Below are 12,025 nucleotides of genomic sequence, written 5' to 3' on the forward strand. Positions count from 1 at the left end.
GGACATCAAGCCCAAAATGGGACCATAAATATCTCTGGTGCTTTTCAAATAGAGGGTCAAAATGCGCTTTAAGAGGTAATGAAAGTGGGCATTTCTAGGAATTAAAAAATAGACTTGGGTTTAAAAAGCAAGCTTTGTTGAGCAAGCAATTTAATTTTAAAAATTTCAGAGCCTGTCCATAAACATTTGACCATGTAACGAAGCAACGCATTAAAAACCACCTCACACTAAAAGTACAAAATGTTCAGCAGGCAAATGCCAACAATACTTTAATTACTATTAAGAATAAGTAGAGTTTGATGTCATTCAAATCTCAATCAAGTTGATAAATTTCTTGTTTCTGTACAGAAACATCTAGCTATCACTCAACACTTCTCTGTTGTGAGACCACTGATTGAATCTCTTGATGTGCAGCCTCTTAAAGCAAAAGGAAAGCTATTCCTATCCAAGAGTTGCTATGGCAGATATCCAATTAAAATCCATAGATGATTGTGAACACAACTCTGCATAAATCCAACTGAAGTCAGTAAATAGGGTGATAAAAAACAAATGTAACTAAAGAATGTTGAAAGCAAGTTGAACATGCATCTCTAATAAAACAAGCAAAAGGACATTTTGGAGATATGAATACGAAGGAAGATGCTGCTAACACTTCCAGCTGATAACTGAGGAGTTAATTTTTCACCTTTGACAGATACCATGAAATTCTTTCAAAAAGACACAAGCTTGAGAAGTACTGAGGGATACAGGACTACAGTGTTAGAAACAGAAGATGGTCGTGAGGTAGAAATTATATTCACATTAGTCAATATTGAATGCAAACAGACCAAGGTCCACTTTGTTGACTAATCAGAGCAATGACTGACTGGCAAAATACCTTGTGGGGGAAAGTGTTGGGGTTCCCCTGCCAAGTCCAAAATCACCATGTTCCTGCTAGACATGTAACGCTATATGTCAAATCTACTGAGTTATTTTATCAAAGAATATGTACTGCGAGACATTGATGAGGTGTGGAGAATATGGCAACAGGTACAGGGTTATGTTACTGAGCACATGATTCACAGGCCTGAACTAATGATTCAGAGATATATATCCAAATCTCTCCAAAAGTAGTTGGAGAATTTAAATGCAGTTAATCAAACAAATCCAGACTAAAAAGATTGTGTCAGCAGTGATGAGGATTAAATTTTTTGTGAATTTCTTTCATGGCATGTGGGCATTTGTTGCCCAAACCAAATTGTCCTTGAGAACATGATGGTGAGCTGCCACCTTCAGTTCACCTGGGGCAGGTCTGCTCACAGTGTGGCTGGAAAGGGAATTCTAGAAATTTCATCCTGCAATCGCGAAGAAACTGATAAAGTTCCAAGTCAGGATAGGGTGTGACTTGAAAATTTGCGAGTGGTTGTGGGGTTCCCATGCATCTGCTTCCCTTGTCCTGGGTTTTAGACTTTGGAAAATATTATTGAAGAGCTGTTATGAGGTTTGCCGTGTATCTTGTAGATGGTACACGCTGCATCAGTGGTGAAGGCATTGAATGTTTAAATTGGTCAACAGGGGCCAGTCAAGCAGTCTGTCCTTGGCAGTGTTGCATTTGTGAAGTTGTTGGAGCTGCGCTCATGCAAATGGATTCCATTCCACCACACTCATGATTTGGGTTGTAGATGGTGGACAGGCTTTGAATCAAAACAGCATTTTTAATACCGTGATAGAAACAATCTAAAGTAGAGGATTTTTACACACATCGATTTAATGGAATAAATGTCCTTTAATGCAGCCAGCAGTGTAAATGCCCTCCCTGAGTATTGCACAAAGCAGCACAATTGAATTGACATCTTTTAAGCAAGGCTAATAGTTATGGACTAAGAATAAGGGATAAGGCTTTCAGGACTGAGATGAGGAAAAACTTCTTCACTCAGAGTTGTGAACCTGTGGGATTCTGTACCACAGAAAGTTGTTGGGGCCAGTCCATTAGATACGTTCAAGAGGGAACTGGATGTGGCCCTTGTGGCTAAAAGGATAAAGGGAGAGGAAGCAGGAGTGGGATACTGAAAGTGCATAATCAAGCCACGATCATAGTGAATGATGGTGCAAACTCAAAGGGCCAAATGGCCTACTCCACCTGTTTTCTATGTTTCATGTTTTGCTACTTTGTTTTAGCATAAAAGGACAATTAACCCCATAAAAACATCATAAAAACAAATCCATTAAACTCTACATTTCAACTTTTAATGTTTTATTGTGGAGGAAGGTACCAAACTGCATTAAATATGTAAAATACATCATTTCTTTTATATTTAGTGATGTATTTCATAGGTATTATTTCAGAATATACAATACAGTATTTCAATCTACTTTTTTTTCTCAGAGAAACATTCCAAGGAACGTTACTCTGATTTTAACACTGATTCCTATGGGAACCAGTGATTTGCTTAAAGTCATTTCACTTAAAGTTGTAATGTTCATCTTTAAGTGAGAACGTACTATACATTAAAGATACATGCTGCTCAGCAAAGTCCTCCTCACTGACACACAAACATACGAACGGGAATAAGGAGTGAGCATCTTGATCCAGTTCTGTCATTCGATACGATCATGGCTGGTCTAATTTCCTGGGTACCTTCCATAATCTTTTAATTCCTTGTGTAAGGTTTGTGGGTTTTGAGGTTTGAAAACTCTAAAGGTCTGGATTATTAATCCATAACACTCGGGTGCTCAGTTGTGCTTGAGCTACAAGTTACAACTAAGTAGTGTTATCGGACAACAAATTTTATGAAATTGGGCACACAAAATAGAAGCAAACTAAAGCTATCCTCAGAGCCCTCCACTAAAATCACAAAGTAGTAAGACACTGGTCAGTAGGCTTTTAGAATGCAAATGAGGGCTAGCACATAAGGGAAATTGGACAGGATGGCACCTACAGGGACTAAATTAAAGAACACATCCCCACCCCATCAAAATCAGCACTTCTAAACCAGTCAAACAACCCATGGAGACACCTAAAATTAACATGGTTAAGGAAGCGTCCCTGGCCCCTCAAACCTCTTTGAGATCAATAACACACCTATGGTTCAAACCCCAGAGATTCTAGACCATTAATAACCAACCAGATGAAAACGATTAACACACACTTAAAACAATTGCTCCAACGCTCGAAAACATTGAAACAGGATGGCTGAAGTCAAATACTGTAAATAAAGGATTAGCATTTGAAATGCGAAGTTCAAGTATAACTGTAGCCCGTTGTGGGGGAGTCTTTAGAGCACTTTCGGGACAGTCCGATTGTATGTCCTGACTGTGCTTCTCCGTCGACGTAAAAAGAAAATAAAGCTGTGCCGTTATTGAACTTCACCGAGTCCGTAGTGGTCGTTTCGCCCACTCGCGCTAACAGTAGTATTGATGAATCAAGTGACATTTATTAAGAAAACTTGACGTATAGAAACAGAAAATTGGAGCAGGAGGAGGCCATTTGGCTCTTCAAGCTGGGTCCATCATTCATAATGATAATTGCTGATTATTCTATTCAATAGCCTGATCCTGCCTCCTCCCCACCCCCATTCCCTCATAGCCTTTGATCCCTTTAGCCCAAGTGCTACATGTTACTGCATCTTAAAAACATACAATGTTTTGGCCTCAACTACTTTCTGTAATAGCAAATTCCACAGGCTGACCACTCTCTGGGTGAAGAAATTTCTCCTCTGTCCAAAATGGTCTATCCTGTATCCTCATACTGTGACCGCTGGTTCTGGACAGCTCCACTATCGGAATGTCCTTCTTACTTCGACCCTGTCCAGTCCTGTTAAGGTTTTTATAGATTTCTATCAGATCCCCCCTCTTCTGAACTCCAGCAAATACAATCCTAATTGACTCAATCTCTCCTCATACATTAGTCCTGCCATCCCAGGAATCAGTCTGGTAAACCTCTCCACTCCCTCTACAGAACATAAGAACATAAGAAATAGGAGCAGGAGTAGGCCATCTAGCCCTTCGAGCCTGCCCCGCCATTCAATAAGATCATGGCTGATCTGTCGTGGCTCAGTTCCACATTCCCGCCCTCTCCCCATAACCCTTAATCCCCTTGCCTATCAAAAACCCATCAACCCGCGTCTTAAAAATATTTAGCGAGGTAGCCTCCACCACTTCAATGGGCAGAGAATTCCAGAGATTCACCACCCTTTGAGTGAAGAAGTTCCTCCTCAACTCCGTTCTAAACCGCCCCCCCTTTATCTTGAGGCTGTGCCCCCTAGTCCTATTATCCTTTCTGAGCGGGAAGAGTTTCTCCACCTCTATCCTATCCATCCCATTCATCATCTTATACGTCTCAATGAGATCTCCCCTCATTCTTCTAAACTCTAACGAGTACAAGCCTAGTTTATTCAGCCTCTCCTCATAGCTCAACCCCCTCAACTCCAGCATCAGCCTAGTAAACCTCCTCTGCACTCCCTCCAAGGCCAAAATATCCTTGCGTAAGTACGGCGCCCAAAACTGCACACACTACTCCAGAAAGAGCATTCTTCCTTAGATAAGGAGACCAAAACTGCACACGGTATTCCAGGTGTGGCCTCACAAATTGTATAATTGTAGCAAGACAGCCCTACTCCTGTGCTCGAATCCTCTCACTATGAAGGCCAACATGCCATCTGCCTTCTTTACCACCTGCTGCACCTGCATGCTTACCTTCAGGGACTGGTGTACAAGGATTCCTAGATCTCACTGCACATTCCTCTCTCCTAATTTACTGCCATTCCAATAATCCGCTTTCCTGTTTTTGCTCCCAAAGTGGATAACCTCATGTTTACCCAAATTTTACTGCCATTCCTCTGCCCACTCATTCAACTTGTCCAAATCTCACTGAAGCATCTCTGCATTCTCCTTTCAGCTCACCCTCCCACCCCGATTTGTGTCCTTAACAAAAAAGCAGTGAGGACAATATAAGTTTTTAATCTCGAGATCCTAGGAGTTCTTAATATTATCAGCACAGCTGATGTCTTTTTTAGTAGTTCAACATGAAGTTGAACTGTGACTAAAAGATACCACTGTGCCAACAAAAAACACAACTTCTTAACTTTTACCCTTCAGGCTTATTATTTCTTCCTTATTCGAAAATAATCTAAATTTACATCTTACATTGACTTAGTGTGCAAGGCATCTTGTGTCATCCCATCTCTGCAAACCCAGCTTCTTGGGTCTTTAACTGACACATCTCTTACCCCCTTGGGTTCCTCAGCATTTACATTCCATTGCAAGCATATTATGCAATTACAGAACAGTCACAAACAAAGCCACATTCCCTTGTTAATAACAAACTATAATATCAGAAAAAAAGGTTTTCCTTCTGATGCAGAGATCCTGGCCCACGATTGGAGTTAACTGATGCATGGGTTTTGTTTAAAGATGAAGTGCCATTCTAATTCCAATCTATCTTTTGCCATTCCTTAAAAAGTTGATTTTAAAAAGACCTAATTGTACTGTGGGCAATTCAGGCAGTCCACCACTGCTCCAACTCAAACCCAGAAATGTAAAGTTGTAAAACAACGAAACAATTCTGTTTCTCACAAACAACAGCCTTCCTTAAAGAGTTCCAACTGGCAGAAATTCAAGCGAGATTATTTGAAAAGTGGTTAAGGAATAAAATCCAGAGATGCTACAAATCCTAAAAATTAGTAGAACAATCAAAATCTTACACTTGTCTGTGGAGAGTGTATCTAACTCAGCCTTGAAAATATTCTTACGTTGAATATTAACTCCCTCACAGATGAAACATTCCACTGGTTTCCACCCTGTCAAATCTCCTCAGGATCTTTTCAATAAGATCACCTCTCATTCCAATGAAGACAAGTCCAACCTCTCCAACCTTTCCTCATAAGACAATACCTTCATCCAAGGGATCAATTGAGTGAACTTTCTTTGCTTCCAATGCAGTTATGTACTTTCTTCAATACACAACTCCAAGGTGTGGTCTCACTAACATCCTGTACAACTGGAGCAAAACTTCCCTATTTTTATATTCCATTCCCCTTGCAATAAACAGCATCATCCCATTTGCCTTCCTAATCATTGCTGTATCTCCATACCAACCTTTTGTGATTCATTTACCAGGATGCCCAGATCCTTCTGTACCACTGATGTATGCAATCTTTCTCTGTTTAGATAATATGCTGTTTTACATTCGGGGACCTGTGCCAAAATTGGGACAATTGTCTCACAGTCTAGTCAAATAGCAGCCTGAAATAGTCATACCCACATAACCACCCATGCTGAAAGTCAATGTCCCCTATCCCCACCAACAGGGGAAACCACCTGAGATATTGGCACAGTAGAATACCGTTGGGTGAGAGCTGATGGGAGTCCTCATAAAAATTAGATGATCAACTACTGTCCTCCCTCAGCTGATGAATCCTCCATGTTGAACACTGAACACTGCCGACTGGCAAAGACACAGACTGTGCCCTAGTTGGGAGACTCCAATGTCCATCACAAAGAGTAGCTTGGCAGGACAACCACTAAGCAGGTTGCCTGATTCCTGAGGGACGTATCTGTGACATTGGGTCTGCGCAAGAGGTGAGTGAAGCAACTCGTACGGAAAACCTCTTCACCCTCGCCACGATACCTGTTGGTCATGTCCTTCTGAAAACCAAATATCATTTCAGCACTGAGAATATCCTTCATTGTACGGTGCAGCACACCATCATGATAAATTGGATTAGACTTAGAAAAATCAAGCAGCTCAAAACTGGGCATCATAGCTCAAGCACAGCAACGGAATTTGTATTCCACCCACAATCCATCTCCGTGACCCGGCATATCCCTCACTCTGTCATTACCATCAAGCCAGGAGATTAACCTGGTTCAATAGCGAGTGCAGGAGGGCAAGCCAGGAGCAGTACCAAGCAGAGCTAAAAATTCAGGTACCAACTGATGAGGCTACAACACAAAACTACATGTTAAACAACGAAAACACAGCCAGACTGATGTGATCCCACAACCAATAGGTCAGCTCAAAGCTCTACAGTACTGCCACATCCAGTCGTAAACGGTGGTGGACAATTGAACAACTAACAGGAAGAGGAGGCTCCATGAAAGTCCAACACATCAGTGCAAAAGACATGGCGTTTCCAACCAGCTTTATCCAAAAGTGCAGGATCTATCTCAACCTCTTCCTGGGGTCCCCAGTGTCAACTTCCCAACTTCCAGCCAATTCAACTTAGAAACTAGAAGCAGGAGGAGGCCATTCAGCCCTTCAAGCCTGCTCCACCGTTCATTCTGATCATGGCTGATTATTGAATTCAATACCCTGATTCCCCCCTTCCCCCCATTCCCCATACTCCACGTGAGGTCAATAAATGGCTGAAGACACTGGATACAGAAAACGTTGTGGGCCCCACAACGTTCCGACTGTGGAGCTGAAGACTTGTGCTGCAGAATCAGCCACATACAGCCACAACATTGGCATCTACCAAAGTTCAAATTATTTTTATTCTTTCATGGGATCTGGGTATCGCTGGTCAGGCCAGCATTTATCACACCTTGAAGAGTGAAGTGAGTTGCCTTCTTGAACTGCTGCAATCCCGGAGGTGTTGATACACCCACAGTGCTGTTAGGGAGGGAGTTCCAGGACTTTGACCCAGCGACCGTGAGGAAGGTTATATATATTTCCAAATCAGGACGGTGACTGACCTGGAGGGGAATTTGCAGATGGTGGTGTTCCCAGGTATCTGCTGCTTTTGTCCTTGTAGATGGAGGTCACGGATTTTGAAAATGCTGCTGAATGAGCCTTGGTGAGTTGCTGCAGTGCATCTTTTATATAAGACCATAAGACACTGGAACAGAATCAGGCCATTCAGCCCATCAAGTCTGCTCCACCATTCAATGTGATCATGACTGATCTGAGATGACAATCTCTACTCCACTTGCCCACATTATATGCGTATTGTACACACTGTTGCTGCTGTGTGTTGGCGATGGGAAGTGTAAATGTTTAAAGTGGTGGATGGGGTGCCAATCAAGTGGGCCTGCTTTGTCCTGGATGGTGTCAAGCTTCTTGAATGTTGTTGGAGCTGCACCCATCCTGGCAAGCGGAGAGTATTCCATCACTTTCCTGACGTGTGACTTTTTGGTGAAGGGCTTGCTTTGGAGAGTCAGGAGGGGATTTACTCACCACAGAATTCCCAGTCTCTGACCTGCTCTTGGAAGCCACAATTTATATGGTTGGTCTAGCTCAGTTTCTGGCCAGGATGTTTTTTGATAGTGAGGGATTCAGCAATGATAATGCCATTAACTGTTAGGGCAATGATGAGATTCTCTTGTTGGCGATAGCCTGGCACTTGTGTGGCACGACAAATCTAATGCAGTCACCATCCAATGAGCAATCCTCTCACTGACCAGCGTAATGATGGAAGGTGCTATCAGGCAGCACTTCATCAGCAATAACATTGATGCTCAGTTTGGATTCTGCCAGGACCATTCCTGACCTCTTTGTAGCCTTGTTCTAAAAGAGCTGAACTCAAGAGCTGAGGTACTGCCTTGACATCTGGGTAGCATTTCACTGAATGTGACATCGAGGAGCCCTGATAAAACTGAAATCAACGGAAATCAGGAGAAAACTCACAATGGCTCGGAGTCATACTGACACAAAGTTGTTGTAGGCCAATCATCTCAATGCCAAGACGTGGTTGGAAGCACTCCTCAGAGTAGTCAGTGGTGATGTTCACTAATGACTGTAGCATTCGCAATTTCTAAGATACTAAAGCAGTCTGTGCCTCCATGCAACAAGACCTGGTCAATATTCAGGTTTGGACTGATAAGTTATACAGGCTCTTCAGCCCATTAAATCTGCACTAACAATAACTCCACTAAAAGCACACTAATCCCATTTTCCTGCACTTGTCCTATATTCTTGAATGTTAAGATATTTCAAATGTTCATCCAAAGGTTTACAGCCTTCCCGGGCAGTGCATTCCAGATTCCCCCCACCCTCTGAACGAAAATGTTTTTTCTCAAATCCCCTCTGAATTTCCTGCCCCTTACTTTAAAACTCTGCCCCCTTGTGATTGACCCCTCAACAAAGAGAAACTACTGCTTCCTATCCACCCTGTCCATACCCTTTATAATCTTGTACACCTCAATCATGTCTCCTCTCAGCCTTCTTTGCTCTAAAGAAAATAATCCAAGGCCTATCCGGTCTCTCCTTACAGCTCCATCCCAGGCAACATCCTGGTGAATCTCCTCTGTACCCCTTCTAGTGCTATCAGTGGTAAGTAACATCGGTGCTACACAAGTGCCAGGCAAGGATCATCTCCAATAAAGAGAATCAAACTATCTCCCCTGACACTCAACGGCATTACCATTTTTTAATTTCCCACCATCAACACCTGGGGATTAACTTTGACCAGAAACTGAACTGGATCATAGTTAATATGATCATATTAACACATAAATACTATAGCCAAAAGGGCAGGTTGGAGGCTTAGTATTCTGTGGTGTGTATAACACTTGCTGTAAGGCACAAGTCAGGAGTGTGATGGAATACTTTCTGTTTACCTGGACAGCTCCAACACTCAAGAAGCTCCACACCCTCTAGGATAAAGCCTGTTTGATTGGCATCTCAACCTATCACTTTTAACAGTCAGTCCCTGCATTGTTGATGTCTCGTTCGACAGCACCTTTCAAACCTGTGATCTAGACCACTTAGGAGGCTGAGGGCAGCAAGCCCTCAGGGAACACCAACACCCACACAGGTCACACACATTCCTTACCCTGAAACATATCAAAATCCTGAAACTCCCTGCCTAATAACATCGTGGGTGCACCCACACCACGTGAATTACAGAACTTTAAGAAAGTGACTTTGCCCATTACATTCTCAAGGGCAAATAGAGACGGACAACAAATGCTGGCCACAAATGTCCCAAATTTTTGATTTGATTTATTATTGTCACATGTATTGGCATACAATGAAAAATATTGTTTCTTGCACGCTGTACGGACAAAGCATACCGTTTATAGAGAAGGAATGGAAAGAGTGCAAAATGTAGAGTTACAGTCACAGCTAGGGTGTGGAGAAAGATCAACTTAATACAAGGTAAATTAATCCAAAAATCTGATGGCAGCAGGGAAGAAGCTGTTCTTGGGTCGGTTGGTATGAATCATCCCGAAGGTAGAAGGTGGAAGAGAGAATGTCCGGGGTGTGTCGGGTCCTTGATTCTGCTGGCTGAGGCAGCGGGAAGTGCAGACGGAGTCAATGGATTGTCTGCACTGGTTTGAGTGATGGACTGACTCTAGCAGTGCTGGAAACTGGGAGAGGGAAAGCGTGTTGACTCCAATGCACAGAATGCCGGAACATCATAATGTTCCAGCAGTGGATCCTCAATCTAATCACCAGCCAATCCTGCCGTCCCGTTCTGGAAATGCTGGCACAACGCACTCCAGCATTTACTGCCAAAGAGAAAGTGAAAGCAGCAGTCAGAGACAAAATATTTTCAATGCAATATGTTCAAACCCATGGCCGGCTGCTATCTAATGAAAAGACAGCGAATTGTTCCAAAAGCTGTTTTATAAACCTTATTGGAACAATATTTAAAGTCACTCAGAAGAGATGAAAGATGAGTGGGCTGGGGAATTGAACCGACGCATGCCAGACAAGTGGAATATATTTGTCAAAACTTTTGGTTGCAGTAATTGTTTTCTCAATCTTTGCAAACTGGACAAACCGGTTTGTTGTGGGGCTGGACAGAGCTACTCATTACTGAGATTACAAAGAACAGACAGTTCCAATTCTGTTCATGAGAAAACTCCAGACTCTGCATTAACACAACAGAAAACCTTCCCATCCCAGGTAATATTAGTGCACCAATTAACATTTGTGTTTGTTATGGGTTAGGGCAAAAATTTCAAAGTAAGTTCTTTAAAAAGATCTGGCACCTTATCACCTATCAACTCCTGACCAGACTGTACATTCTTTTGAACGTCTTTTACTTCAACAGGGCTTTCCTTTACCATCTTAACAAACCCCACTGGCTTATCCTGTTTTACCACATCAGTTTTCCCAGTGATTTTTATTTAAACCACCGACACTGCAACTTTACATGGTTTAATTTATTACAGTGAAAACATCTGAGCCTTTTCATTTTTTTCCACTCTCCTCTATTTCCCTTGTAACCTGAGTCTCCCACATGATCTCCTTTACCTTTACCACCTGAGTTTTCCTCTTTTCCCTATTTTCTATCTCTCACAGGCCGAAACTGATGTCGGAAACGAAACTTTGATTTATGAATTAATTCATAATCATCTGCCATTTCTGCTGCTAACCTGACAGTTTTAACCCTCTGCTCTTCCACACGACTTCTCACCACATCAGAAAATAATCATTTCTCTAACAGCTTTAGTATATATATTTTCAAAGCCTTTACTATCAAAATTACTCTGTTTGATCCTTTCAAATTCTATGTACGTTTGACCAGGTTTTTTCCTTAAATTTCTAAACCGTTGTTTGTAGGCTCTGGCACGAGTTCGTATGCACCTAAAATGGATTTTTTCACCTCCTCATACTTCTGAGATACCTCCTCTGATAGTGATGCAAACACCACACTAGCTCTACCTATCAACCTTGTTTGAATCAGGGATACTCACACATCCTGTGGCCATTTCATTTGTTTAGCCACTTTCTCAAGTGAAATGAAAAAAGCTTCTACGTCCCCTTCATCAAACCTTGACAATGCTTTGGACATATTTAAATAGATCCCCATCAAGCCTTTGACTATGAAGCTCTTGCTCATTCTCACTGTCTCATCACTATACACAAACTGTACTTTTCCCTTTACCTCCGCCCATTTTAACTGAAGTTCATTTTTCATGGTCAGTTTCCAAAGTTCAAATTTTCTCTTTTTTTCTTTTCCCTTGTCTGCAATTCAAACAGTCTAATTTCTCGTGCTTTTTACTCTTTTGCTCTTTCTGCTACAATTGCCTCCTTGTCTTTTGCTTTTATTTCAAATTCAACCTGTTTTTATTCTTTTCCAAATTCAAGCTATTC

Source organism: Carcharhinus amblyrhynchos, chromosome 24, assembly GCF_965287045.1.
Source record: "Carcharhinus amblyrhynchos chromosome 24, sCarAmb.v2.hapA, whole genome shotgun sequence".
In the NCBI taxonomy this organism is placed as follows: Eukaryota; Metazoa; Chordata; class Chondrichthyes; order Carcharhiniformes; family Carcharhinidae; genus Carcharhinus; species Carcharhinus amblyrhynchos.